This window comes from Physeter macrocephalus, chromosome 7 (assembly GCF_002837175.3).
Source record: "Physeter macrocephalus isolate SW-GA chromosome 7, ASM283717v5, whole genome shotgun sequence".
Classification (NCBI taxonomy): Eukaryota; Metazoa; Chordata; class Mammalia; order Artiodactyla; family Physeteridae; genus Physeter; species Physeter macrocephalus.
In genome coordinates this window covers 113,000,603-113,015,553 of record NC_041220.1, presented here as the reverse complement: position 1 = coordinate 113,015,553, position 14,951 = coordinate 113,000,603, and the positions used below count along the sequence as shown (strand labels likewise).

The 14,951-nt window shown below is 41.7% G+C and overlaps 1 protein-coding gene across 8 annotated transcripts in view; it reads right to left on the bottom strand.

Annotated features, from left to right (window-relative positions):
• The window catches only part of SGMS2 (sphingomyelin synthase 2), an 87,809-nt gene that overhangs the window by 39,726 nt on the left and 33,132 nt on the right, over positions 1-14,951 (bottom strand). For all 8 annotated transcript variants that reach the window (XM_007100590.4, XM_055086165.1, XM_007100586.4 and 5 more), the window contains one exon: positions 10,936-11,110. The gene's annotated coding sequence lies outside the window, so the exon portion shown is untranslated. The remainder of the gene's footprint in view (positions 1-10,935; positions 11,111-14,951) is intronic.

Below are 14,951 nucleotides of genomic sequence, written 5' to 3'. Positions count from 1 at the left end.
AAAAAAAAAAAAAAAAAAAAAAAAAAAAAATTTAAAAGTGAAGCAAACAACTTCATAAGGTTGAAGCGAAAGGTCCTATCCCATAGAATAAGAGGTTGTTAATTAGACGCAAGGTAAATAGAAGTTAGCATCAGCTCAGGACCAACACCAAAGGATATAAAAGAACCAAGCATTATTCTTTATTATACCAACTGACCACTATGTGGATGCAGATTCAAAGTTAGGAAATAATACAAATTAGTGTAAACTATATTTCAAAAGGCCTTCTATGAAATATTAAAAATTAAGAAGTAAAAATATTCCAAGTAACTGGAAATTGTATATCTTGACTTGAAGAGTTAAACTACCTATTCTGCTAGCATTAATGTTTAAAGGCAGACAATTTACAGAGTCAAATAAGACTAGATTTCTCTGGTAATTAGGATTAGCAATCCTAGATTGATTTTTTTTTTCTGGGTAGCCGACTATTCCAGTTTTAACATCACACATCCCCCCCCCTCTCTCTCTCTCTCTCTCTCACACACACACACACACACGCAGAGGAACAAATAACTTTGGAAAAGCAGCCGATCATGCGTTAGAACTTCATTAGTTAAAATAACAAATTCCTACTGCAAACATTTTTGCAACAAATAAAGTAAGTGAACTCCATCAAAGTTCATTTGAATCATCTGAGGCATAATTTATGGCTTCTTGTGTTTGTGAAAATAAGTTATGTTTGTTCAGTGAGCTTTTATGAATAATGGTTAATACAGTTTTCCATCAAATAACATAAAGATTCCTGATGAAAGATTGAGAATCTAAAATAATGGGAGGTACAAACTATTAGCTATAAAATAAGCTACAAGGATATACTGTACTACAGAGGGACTATAGCCAATGTTTTATAGTAACTATAAATGTTGTATAACCTTTAAAAATTGTGAATCACTATTGCACACTTGTAACTTATATAATATTACTGTATACCAATTATCCTTCAATAATTAGTTATTGAATAATTAATTAATTAATGGGAAAACTCTAGGTTCTTTATAAAACAAGTCAAACTTAAAAGCATTCCCTGGGAATTCCCTGGCAGTCCAGTGGTTAGGACTCCATGCTTCCAATGCAAGGGGCACGGATTCAATCCCTGGTTGGGGAACTAAGATCCCACAGGCCGTGCGGCGTGGCCAAAAAAAAAAAAAAAAAAGCATTTCCCCAAAATCAATATTCTACACTCAGAAAGTTATTCAAGGTATAAGACTCAATATAAAACAATGCTACCTTCAATGCTAAATTCAGTGAATGAAGCACTATACATTGTGGCTTTAGGGAAAGAGAGAAATTTTAAAGTTAAATGGATTTGTCTCTTACCTTTTATAGAGAGTTAAAAGTTAACCTTCAGTCATTTGGCTGCTAATTCGGTAATAAAGAAATCTGTATGGTTATTGAATAAAATGGTGTCAGGTACTAGTGCTGCACCATGGACTAGTATGTTGAGCTCTTGAAACAACCCTGAGAGGCACTCCTCTAATCCCCTTCTTTCACTTGACTTTACAGTGGATCCCTTCCTGGGATGCAACCCCACCTGACAAAACCAGACTCTACAAATTCAGGAAGAAAAACGGTTCCTAATCTCACAACTCTCTCATGTCACCCCGGCACTGCTGTGCCACTAGCCCAGCCCGACGTGCAGCAACATATTCTCAATCCAATCTGCCAAAGTTCTGCTTTCCCTTCAAAAAATAAATTCAAGGGAAGTGAGAACTCTTAAAAGATCAGACTGTGATTCAGTGCCATGCCTTTCTCCCCTTACCTATGCTCCTCCCATTTCTTTAGTCTAGCCTACGGTTTGTAGTTTGCAGCCTACACAGGGTATCTCCTCTGCTGGGTTAGAAGGTGCAAGGACAGTCCACATCTGATTTGTGTCAATGTGGCCGCCAGCCAAGGGCCTGGCATTCGGAGGCACTAGAATGGCTGTGAATGAACGTGTCAGTTCACACACTGAAAGACTCCAGCTCTATCTCACCCTTTTCCAAAATACCACCAGCACCTTTCTTTTTCTAAAGGAGTCAATAATGGATCTGCATAATTATAATTTCCATATGGGATACAAGACCCCAAAATTTCACCCAACTTAAGAGTGCTTTACTTTGGGTAACTGCATTTTTAATTATAATATATCTTATATAAAGAGGGGGATAAAACATCAAGTATAAAAAATAGTAAAGCAAAAACCCATACATAGTTTCAGAATATTACTGATACCCTGGAAGCCCCCAAGCAATCTCCATGATTATATCCTCCTCCCCCTGCATAATCCTGAAGTACTTTATCAATATGTAAATAATTTTCAAAGTATGCTGAAAACCCTTGGAGACGTTTCTTAAAAGATGCTATAATTTCTATAATTGCAGTTCTCAAAATGATAAAAAGAATAGATAAATCCCTGAAAAGTTCTCACCTATTTTTGGGTTTTCCTTCATTCCTACACAATTCTGCCCCCACCCCTTACTTAGGGAGTTGCCTGGAGGATGGAGGACGTGATTACACTTCCCCAGAGCTTATGATACCAGGCACTGGAGCTTCCCCAATATCAACATGTTAATATGTACAACCACCTTACAGGGTAGGTACCATTATCACCTCCATGTGAGGCATGAGGAAGTGAAACCCAGAAATCCAGCAAGTGGTCAAAGGTGGGATTTGAACCCAGGCAATCTTAGCCACTCTGCTAGGTTTTCCGAGATCTTGGTCTATTTTAACAATCTGGAATGTGCTTTTATTTCCCCCCCCTAAGAGCAATGGATTGCCTTCCCCATGAGTCCTTCTGGGGAGAGATTTCACCTTTTCTCCTCCATGTTTCCTTCCCACAGTTACCATGCAGATAACAGTCTGTGTTTGCCCTGCAAGGTGACTTCCTTCCAGATATTAGCTGGCCCTACATTTTAACACACAGCTACTAGCTCTGAGTCATCTGATGCCTTCGGTGCCTGTGTGAATGTTCATCTAGCTCCCCAGTAACTTACAAGAAGGGCATTTCCTGGAAATCTTGCAGATGGACATTTCACTGTGGTGAGATGTTTAGAGTGTCTGAATCACTCCTGTTGCCTAGTAACCTGTTTGTGTTTCGCAGGAGGAAGGTGACTCAGGCACAGGTACAGTCAGACGCAGGACAGATATTTATGCGGTGCGAACTCCTCCCAGCACTAGACGGTGGATTTCATGCTTAACCTTGACACTGTTCTTTCCCATGTCACCGGGAGCAGAGGCTCCTTCAATTCTTTTCACGGCAGGGAATTCAAAGGCCACTATGCTGTGCACAGAATCTACAGATACCTTGTAGCTAAAATACAGGCTACGTTATTTTTTCTATTGAGTTCTGAAGAAGAGCTTTAACACAAAAAGCAATTACAGGATTCTTACATATAAAAGTGAATTGGAATTATATGCTGTCATGGAAGTTACTTGCCATCCCTATAAGAATTAATTCTCTCATGAATTCATAGTTTATATATTCCTGAACAGTCCTGAGTCACTAATTCTGACCTCATAGTCAAAAAACGAATTTTTTTTTTCAGGCAACCAGAGGGTTGACTCATTTGGTAGGCCATATTTCAGGCAAGAAAAACTATTACACCTTTACATATACCTGTCTTTTTACCTGAAAGAATTGATACCATAATACAAGTAGCTTAAGAATTGAAGGGGTTCACCCTCAAACACACTGTGAATATAAATAAATGTCGGGGCTTCCCTGGTGACACAGTGGTTAAAAATCTGCCTGCCAATGCAGGGGACACGGGTTCGAGCCCTGGTCCGGGAAGATCCCACATGCCGCGGAGCAACTAAGCCCGTGCGCCACAACTACTGAGCCTATGCTCTAGAGCCCGTGAGCCACAACTACTGAAGCCTGTGCGCCTAGAGCCCGTGCTCCACAACAAGAGAAGCCACCGCAATGAGAAGCCCGTGCACCGCAATAAAGAGTAGCCCCCGCTCACCGCAACTAGAGAAAGCCCGCACGCAGCAACAAAGACCCAACGCAGCCAAAAATAAGTAAATAAATAAATGTCACTGGTAGCCTAAGGTCACCTTGCTGAGCTTTGTCTTTAAACATAAAGTAGCACGCATGCCTAGGTCACTCTAGAAGCCAAAAATCTAGAATAAAACACTCTGGGTTTGCATTGTGTGTAATTTCTTCCACCAGTTATTACTAGTTCCCTAATATTTTATGGATTCACCATTCTTTCTAATCATTTTTATGCATTAAATATTCAAAGGGGGAAAGTGGTTTTAAAAAAGCCACACACATGCACACATACCAGATACTATGTTGCTTTTTTGTCTGGTCCTTTTCAGCCATGCGAGCTATGGACACAGAAAGTAAGATTGTAAGGATGTGCCTAAATGTTACCTCTAATCTTAGTGGGAAAGTCCTGAATCCTAAATTTATTTAATGCTAATGGACTGAAGGGGACAAAAATAACTTAGAAAGTTTTCTTCTTCCCTTCATCAAATAATATTCATCCTAACACAGGGTTTCAGTATGCCTGATATCTTTAAGTACTATTAAAAGTATAATGAATAATAGACGTTTTATTTTGTTCTTGACAAAGGGGTGTATAAGTTTACTTAGCAAAGATTTTCATCTTAAATATATGTTAAAACTTTATCTTCTCCCAAATATTTTCTTTTTGAAAGGTAATTTTAGGGAAAAATTTTTTTCCATGTCTAAGAATTTCTTGAAGTCCACCAGACAAATTCCATAGCAGATTTAAGAAATGGGTACTGTCATTATCTATCACTGGATAACTGCAGGTTACAAGTACTGCTGGCAAGCAACAAGGGGAGTGAATCGCTCTCCAAAGTATTGGTAAGTCCTTAACCATGTCTAAGCAGATTCTCCCAATTTGGGGTTCAGAGCTCATGAGTGAATCTGCTGCAGCCCTATGAAATGTTTAGGCTCATGCATATACCTGGGGATACAGAGCTTCGTTCTTCAGATTCCCAAAATGGAGTTTAGATTTGGGAAACAAAACTGCCAGCAGAAAGCTTAGTATTTAAGCTCATGAATTTGTTGCTGACTCCCTACTTAATGCGAGTTTCAGTAACAAAAGAATGTTCGTTCCCATGCTATAACTGAAGATTTCTGATAATTAATGGGAGTAGAGCTTCATCTATGATTCCACCACAGTTTATTGCATTTGTGTACCCTGAAAGCTAAATTGCTAATTCTTTTTTTAAAATTAATTAATTTATTTATTTTTGGCTGTGTTGGGTCTTTGTGGCTGCGCATGGGCTTTCTCTAGTTGTGGCAAGCGGGGGCTACTCTTCGTTGCAGTGCACAGGCTTCTCATTGCGGTGGCTCCTCTTGCTGTGGAGCACGGGCTCTAGGTGCACAGGCTCAGTAGTTGTGGTGCACGGGCTTAGCTGCTCCGCGGCATGTGGGATCTTCCCGGACCAGGGCTCGAACCTGTGTCCCCTGCGTTGGCAGGCGGATTCTTAACCACTGCGCCACCAAGGGAAGTCCCGAAATTGCTCATTCCGCCTCATCTTTTGAAACCTTATTTAACCTTCCTTTAGGTATTTGAATGTCTGCTATCTGAGTGCCTGTTATGACCAAGTAAACCAGACAAACCTAGTCCCTGCCCTCACACAGCTTGTGTCTAGTTGGGAAACAAATAACTACAACACGAAGAGATAAATGTTCGGATAGTAAAATTAAGATGCTACAGGGACACACACGCCCCTCAGTTCAGGAAAGTCAGGGAAGGCTTCCTGGAAGAAGGACTGTTCAATTCAGATCTGAAGGATGAAGAAAAGTCAGGCAAGGTGCAGGTGGGGTTATTTAAGGCAGAAGAAATAGCATGTGCAAATGCCGTAAGGAGCAAAGCAGAATGTGGTTTGTGTGTATGGGAACAAAAAGAAAGTCAGCTTGGCTGAAATGCGGGAAGGTTGGCTCATGAAGAGGCTGGTAAGGCCTTGTTATGAAACTTGGATTTTGCCCCCAGGATAATGGGATCAAGGAGCGTTTTGTGTTTTGGAAGGATCCCACTTATGATTTCTGACACTTAGAAACTGAGAAGATGAACGTTTCTTACTCTCAGCAGAAAATTACCAGATCATCCCTATACCCAAGGATAAATGTATAAGGGTCTCCGCAGAACCAATTTTCTGTAGCACCAGTGAGATGCTACCATGGGATCCAGGAAAGCAGAGTGGCTAAGAGCTCAGCCTATAGAGAAAAATGACCTAAATTCAAATTCTAGTCCTACCATGTTCTGGCCAGCCAACCACTTAACTTTGGGCAAATTGCTTAAATCCTTTCTGTCTCAAACTGGAGTTAATAATAGCTACCTCACAAAGTTAAATGAGGTTCTATATGTAAAACACTAACAACAATGGCTGCCACAATGTCATTCAATCTTAGTTATTATCAACAAAAATACACCAGTCAACTGTAAGCATTAAGAACCACTGCTCTGGGGCTCCCTGGTGGCGCAGTGGTTGAGAATCCGCCTGCCGATGCAGGGGACACGGGTTCGCGCCCCGGTCCGGGAAGATCCCACGTGCCGCGGAGGGGCTGCGCCCGTGAGCCATGGCCACTGAGCCTGCGCGTCCGGAGCCTGTGCTCAGCAACAGGAGAGGCCACAACGGTGAGAGGCCCGCGTACCACCAAAAAAAAAAAAAAAAAAAAGAACAACTTCTCTGGACTACATGTAATATTTTTAAACCATACAAACACTTCTCTTCAGAAGCCATCTAATTTCTTTTTTAAAAAGCAGCTTAAAGAAATAAATCTTTATGTTTAACACTTTTATCAGTTTTCCATTTGAAAAATTTAAAACGGGATGCTAATATAATACAATTATGCAAAAATAAGCTTTATTTCAATCTTTAGACCTTATGTCCTATTTGGACAAAGATCTGCTGTGCTAAGTGATGTTTCCAGAACTACTGTTTTGCAGTTAAACTTCAAAATCAGAGCATACTTAGAAATCAGACTGTCTAGCTAAAATTCTGTGGCTATGAATCCAGAAGAATATGAATAAATTCATTTACCTAATAATCAGATTATAGAAAGTTAAAGCAAGAAGTTTTTAAGCCTAAGTATAGACACTGGGAAGACCGAAGAACCAACTGTGGATTCACCACTCAACATAAAACTCTCCAATATGGGACTTCCCTGATGGCACAGCGGTCAAGAATCTGCCTGCCAATGCAGGGGACATGGGTTCAATCCCTGGTCCAGGAAGATCCCACATGCCACGAAGCAGCTAAGCCCGTGCACCACGACTACTGAGCCTGAGCTCTAGAGCCCACGAGCCACAACTACTGAGCCCGCATGCTCTAGGGCCCGCGTGCCACAACTGCTGAGTCCACGTGCTGCAACTACTGAAGCCCGCATGCCTAGAGCCCGTGCTCCACAACAAGAGAAGCCACTACAATGAGAAGCCTGCACACCACAACGAAGGGTGGCTGCCACTCACCACAACTAGAGAAAGCCTGCGCACAGCAACAAAGATCCAAAGCAGCCAAAAATAAATAAATAAATTTATATTAAAAAAAAAATATCTCCAATATCCAGCCACCTTGTTATTGCCTCCACTTGTTAGATGTTAAATGCTAAATCACAGTTAGAACTCTGAAGCACATTTTACAATAGAACACAGACTACAAGTCAAGATATAATGTCAAAGGTCAATTAACTGCATGCTAAAAATATCTGTGTTGCTCACTGCTAATACCAATATAGACAGAGAGAATATTAAAGTGTTTGCAAGCTGACTGGGTCAGGGGCCCCAAGACCACTCCCAGTTTGATGATTTACTAGGAGGACTCATAGGACCCAGTATACAGTTGTACTCATGGCTATTTTTACAGCAGAGGGATACAAAGCAAATCAGCAGAGGAAAAAGGTACATGGGGTAAAGTCCAGAGGAGACCAGGAGCAAGCTGCCAAGAGTCCTTTCCCAGTGGAATCACACAGGTGGTGCTTAATTTCCCCAAGAAGTTGTGACAACACCTGTGAAATATCGTCTCCCAGAGAAGCTCATTAGTGACGCTGTGCCTGGGATTTTTATCAGGGCTGGTCACATAGGAACCTTCTGCTAGGCATGTACCTAAATTCTACACTCCCGGAATGCAAGCAGGCATTCAACAGAAACCATACTGTTTGCACAAACAGTCCAGGCACAGTGAGCCATTCTTACCAGGAAATGGTGGGAACCCTCCTCAAATCTAAGTTACCAGGCACCACCAGTCAAGGGCCAACCTTGCAGGTGGGCGTTTCTAAGGAGCGCAGTCTCAGACCTGCTGTGTGAACTCATTTTTGTACACTGCTCTATTTCAGTTAGCTACCAGACAGTACCAAACTATAGGAGAAAGGTCTTACTCTTAGCAGGTCACCTAGGTACACCATGAGCCGCCTAAGAAGCACTTTTACCCTGTATATTTTCAGTATTTAAAATGCAGCATTTTTAACGTGGACAAATGTCTTAACTTACGTAGTAGAAGAGCTAAGATGGTCTTTAGTGTCCTTTTTTTTGCATCATAAAAAGAGCTGAATTCTAGTCTTGTTTACTTTTCTGGGCGCTTTCTTTTTAAAAATGCCATTGAAAATGATGAATGAATAGTATTCCTACACTGAAACTGTGAGAAACCATTTAACTTATCAGACTGGTGAAAAATCCAGACCCAAATGACAGCTAGTCTCTCAAGTTTCTAGCAGGGGGTGAGAATAAGATAAATCCCCTCTGGGAGGCAATTTGACAAGACAGCTATCAAAATTATACACATCCTTTATGACTGGCAATTCTACTTTGCAAATTTATACACATATAATTGTGTACATGCAGAATAACCTACACACAAAGTTATTTATGGTGGCATTGTTTAAGAGCAAGGACTGGCTACAACCCAAATGTGCATCAATAGGTCACTATTTAAATTGTGGTACATCCATACAATGGACTACTCTGTGACTGTTGAGAGAAGAAAAAAAAAAGAATGAGGACACTCTCTTTGTACTGATTTGTTAAATCCTCCTACATATACCAGGAGAAAAAAATACATTGCTCAGAAGTATAGTTTGCTATCTTTTACTTTATGAAGGGGGAAAATATGAATTCATACTTGTGCACAGAGATACTCTGCAAGGCTGCATTAGGCACTGATAGCTCAGGCTGGGAGGGGGTGGTGGAGGCAGAATTTGGGCAGAATCTGTGAACCTGAAAAAAATGAAGTAAAATGGTATCCTTGAAAAGTAATCCTTCTTTTCTAAGCTTAGGTCACATCACCCTGGCACCTGTTTTTTGCTTATTGTTTTAATAAGCTTCTCTATTTTGCAGTGATTAAACTAGAGCATTAAGATTGCTTTATCTTATTTTCTGAATCAGGTTCCAACTCTCTCCTTTTCATCTGTGCCTGTCTGCCATCTAGAAGGAGCTTTTCCCAGGACACCTGAGAGTGAGTCAAGTTATCTGCACCTCCCTCTCCCATCTCTTTGCTGAGGATATTTGGGGGCTTTTCTTATTTATTTATTTATTTATTTAAGGCTGTGTTGGGTCCTCGTTGCTGCGTGCGGGCTTTCTCTCGTTGCAGCGAGCAGGGGCTACTCTTCGTTGCTGTGCACGGGCTTCTCATTGTGGTGGCTTCTGTTGTTGCGGAGCACGGGCTCTAGGCGCACGGGCTTCAGTAGTTGTGGCGCGTGGGCTTAGGTACTCTGCGGCATGTGGGATCTTCCCAGACCAGGGCTCAAACCTGTGTCCTCTGCATTGGCAGGCGGATTCTCAACCACTGTGTCACCAGGGAAGCCCTATTCGGGGGTTTTTTTAAAAGCTCCATGAAAGCAGGAATTTTGCTTTGTTCACTGCCTCATTCGCTCACACTGAAATGAGAGCCTGGCCCACAGAAATTGTTCAGTAAGTATTTGTTGAATACATGAATTCTTTTCTTTACCCAGCTTCCATTGGACAGACACTATCAGACAAAGGGAGAGATATCACTGCGGTCAAATATTCAGAAATAGTTGTCATTCCTAGTATTGGCCCATATGGGCATTCTAATCCTAGCAACATTCTTAGAATTATTTTGAATTTTACAAAAGACAAACAAATACGCCTATGGAATGCTGTGCCGAACAGTGACTCTTAAATATTCCTAAAAATTTATTTTTAATTAACTTGGGATTACATGGCCCTGGGGTCCATCTTTGGGCTGAAGACTTTTTAGGCAAATACCACACTAACTAGTAATGATGAAGAAGAGTGGCTATCGTAAGAGTCAACTAAGCCCCAGTCCTAAGGTACCCTAGCTATAGAGAAGAAAAAGAAAATCTTGTGCATTAAAAATGCAACTCCTGGGCTTCCCTGGTGGCGCAGTGGTTGAGAGTCCGCCTGCCGATGCAGGGGAGGCGGGTTCGCGCCCCGGTCCGGGAAGATCCCACATGCCGCGGAGCGGCTGGGCCCGTGAGCCACGGCCTCTGAGCCTGCGCGTCCGGAGCCTGTGCTCCGCAAGGGGAGAGGCCACAACAGTGAGAGGCCCGCGTACCGCAAAAAAAAAAAAAAAAAAAAAAGTGCAGAAACAGAATAACTTTGCTAGTAATCATTTCAGTAATTTTGTTGAACAGGTGCACAGCTGACCAATGTTTCTTTGAAGATTTTTAGTGCCACTAATTTTTCTTAATGCACAGTGGAGGCAGTTACTGAGTGCCGTATTTTGGCAGTCATGCAAAGAGGTTAGGAAGTTTTGGTGTCACCTCTATTTCTCTTGCTGTCAATTAAGACAACAATCCAACAAGTAAGGAAACATCCACTCACCTGAAACAGCTTGAAATCTAAGACTCTCTTTAGGATAAAATAGAAATTCTCAGAGTTAAGGCATTTTCGAAATGTCTTAACTAGAAAAGAGAAGATAGCCGAGAAGTTGCAGGACAACTGGTAGGCAACCAACCTTCAGCGGATGCAAATCACACTTATGATCTAGCACCAGGAAGCACCCAACCTGCTGTTTGCAGATGGCAGCACAGCAAATCCCACCGTGGTCCCTGGTCCTCGAAGCAGTGAACACATTCAGTCTTGTAGCAGATCCTTTCTGTGAAGGGTGGGAAGGGCGGAGGATGATAGCTCTAAAAGGCAGAGAAAGTGAGAGGTTAAATAAGAATGATGCTTTGTTATGTTTTGCTGGTTTTCTGGGGGTGAGGGTGAATTGATGAGTTCTATGATACTGCCCTCCCTGGAAGAGTCATGGGAGAACATTGGCTCTAACAGGTACCAGAATTTCAGGGGGAGAAAAGCAACTTGGCCATGCATTCCACCAACATTAATTTAATACCTGCCAGACCTGTTCAGAGGTGGAGCAAGGAAGGTAGGTGGATCCCATCGTGATGTTCACAAGCAGATAAAAGAAGCCTGTGATAAATGCCACTGAGAGCAGTCAGTCAGAATCAGAGCGAGGCTGGCGTGGCTGATTTAGAGCAAGTGGTTAGGGGGTGAGGGGATGCTATTTGAGTTAAGACTTAATAATAATGGGGGGTGGGACATGGAAGAAGAGCATGCCAGGTCAAAGAAGCAGCTGGTTCAAAGGCCCTGAGGCAGAAATGAGCCAGGCAGATTTAGAGAATGGAAAGGCAATGGAGCATTGAAACTCAGGAAGAGAGAAGTGCAGCGGAGACCAGAGGCCAGAGGCCAGGTCACCGAAGGCTTTGCGGAGCAGATGAGGAACTGCCAATACACAGGCAAACCCAGTGTCACCGAAACCCAGGCTGCTGTGCGGTGCATAATCTATCATGTTCAAACAAAATGGTGGAGGAGTCCCTTCGAAATACACACAACTGCTGTGATATTTTAATGGGTTTTTAAATAGACTTTATTTTTTAGAGGAGTTTTAGATTCACGGTGAAATTGAGCAGAAAGTAGAGAGATTTCCCATACTTTCCCACACATGCGTAGCCTCCTCCATTATCAATATCCCCCATGGAGTGGGTGGTACATATGTTACCATCAATGAACCTACATGGACTCATCATAATCACCCAGAGTCCACAGTTTACAGCAACGTTCATCCTTGCTGGCATACATTCTATGGGTTTGGACACGGGTATAATGACATGTATCTACTATTAAAGTATCAGAGTAGTTTCGCTGCCCTAAAAATCCGCTATGCTCCACCTATTCATCTCTCCCCCCTCTCTTTCAATGGATTTTAAGTAGCTGAAATTTGACTGGTGGGTGGAAGTAAAATGTATACCATTTTCCAGAAGTTTACAATTCACAGAACCACCATATGAATATCCTAAGAGGATAGACTGAGATACACACACAGACACACACACAGACACACATACACACACACACACACACACACACACACACACGATATTTGGTAGTTGACGTACATATACCTTTTAAATGCTTAACAAATTTCATTAAAATCTATGTTTAACAATTACAGGGCATATACATACATATCCACAACCAGAAACTGATTTTCAACTGAGATCCCACTTTCACCAAAAATACTCAACTGTTGGAAGAGACTCAAGAACGAATGTGTCACTCCTAGTTATATACCCAAGAAAAATGAAAGCCCTAGTCCACACAAAAACTTGTGCACAAACGTTCATTCTGCATTACTCATAACAGCCAAAAAATGGAAACAATCCAAACGTCCATCAGCTGATGCATGGATGAACAAAATGTGGTGTATCCATATCATAAAATATTATTTGGCAATAAAAAGGAATGAAGGAGTGATGATATATGCTAGAACATGGATGAACCTTGACAACATTAAACTAAATAAAAGAAGCCAGTTACAAAAGATCACATATTACATGATTCCATTTATTTGAAATGTGCAGAAGAGGCAAATCCATACCTCTGAGAGAAGCAGGTATGGAGAAGGTAGATGAGCATTGCCAGGGGCTGGAGGCAGAAGAGAACTGGTAGTGAATATCAATGTGTATGGGGTTTCTAGTGGCGCAGTGAGCTTCCCTGGTGGCACAGTGGTTAAGAATCCACCTGCCAATGCAGGGGACATGGGTTCGAGCCCTGGTCCGGGAAGATCCCACATGCCGTGGAGCAACTAAGCCAGTGCACCACAACTACTGAGCCCACGCTCTAGAGCCCGTGAGCCACAACTACTGAAGCCCTCACACCTAGAGCCCGTGCTCTGCAACAAGAGAAGCCACCACAATGAGAAGCCCGGGCACCGCAAAGAAGAGTAGCCCCCGCTCGCCGCAACTAGAGAAAGCCCATGTGCAGCTACAAAGACCCAACGCGGCCAAAAATAAATAAATTTTTTTAAAAAATGTGTATGGGGTTTCTTTTGCGGATGATATAAATGTTCTAAAATTAGATAGTGTGATGGTGCGCAACTCTGTGAATACACTAAAAATCACTGAATTGTACTCTTTAAAAGAGTGAATTTTATGGTATGAATTACATCTCAATCAAGTTGTTATAAAAATTAAAGAACAAGGGAATTCCCTGGCAGTCCAGTGGTTAGAACTTGGTGCTTTCATTGCCGGGGCCCAGGTTCGATCGCTAGATGGGGAACTAACATCCTGCCAGCCGCTCGGCGTAGCCAAAAAAAAAAATTAAAATTAAAAAACGTAAGTATATCTGAAATGCTGGGTAGAGATGAATAGACTTCAACTGGTCAATAATGCTACGTTCCAATAAGGCCCATAATAGGAAGCAACTTAGTTTACATTGCAGATACCATACAATACTCTCAGTGGGCCATGTTCACTCCTTTGAAAAGACCGCCCCACCCTCAGAGAATGTCTTTCTCATTTCACTTGGGACCTCGTTCCAGCTATTACCTCTCTCTTGACTTCACCCACCACTGCCACTAACCTGACCCTACTTCCAGCCACCACAGTGTTTCCCCTGGATTGCCTTAATCTTCTCCTGCTCCTTATTTTCCACAGGAAAATCTGATCTTTCTAAAACTTTACTCTCACTTGAAACCCTTCAGAGGTTCCCCATATTTAAGCCATTTCTGGAACACTGAGGTACTATTAGAAGAAATTAATGTATATTCATATTCAATCAGGTAGTACATGGGCCTCTTAATATTAAAGGTGCCTAAAAATACGGCCTCAAAGTATCCCCAAACCATGCCTGTCCCTGCCTGTAGGGACACTGGTTGCACTGGTAACACCCACCAATAATCTCATGGGCTAATCTTTGCATCTGCCAACTTGAGCTACTCTATCAGAAGGATTAATTCAATTGCCTATTTATAAGGTCAAGAGTTAAGTTAGCTTAGATAAATACCTGATAAGGTAAGAACTGGGCTAACAAAGAGATTTCTCAAGAAGACACACATCCTGAAGGTCCAATGCTTTTCATGTACCTACACACAGCGGTATGTAGAAACAAGCCCAGAGTGTCAAGTTGGGAGAAGCTGAAATTTAAAGTAGCTCATAAAACCGGGCAACAGTTTATTTCTTAGGTAGCAGGGGTAAGTCAAATTAAAGAAGAGCAGATAGTGGTTCCTGGGCCATAACTTAAGTCTGTGGACATTTATAATTGTTTATAACATGGTATTAATGATACTGATAACATCATCAGCTTATAGTATTTTTCATCTAGTCAAACTTAAAATGTGTGCTCTTGTTGAAAAGGAGATGGGTAAAGGGGGTGGATGTTAGACTGCAAATTCATGCTGACTACTCCAAACACTCTGTACACATCCTGAAGTAGTTAAGAGAAGACCCATTTAAAAGAGTGTCACGGAAGTTCATTTATTTTAATTTGAAGTATATATAATTTGAAGAATCACTTCATAAAGGAATAAAGTAAATGATACAACTTACGAAGTAAAATACTCCTATAAAAGGAGTAACATGGGATCAGAAAGCCAGGTAAATAGAGACCAGGGGTTCTTTTTTTTTTTTTTTTTTTTTTTTTTTTGTGGTATGCGGGCCTCCCTCTGCTGTGGCCTCTCCCGTTGCGGAG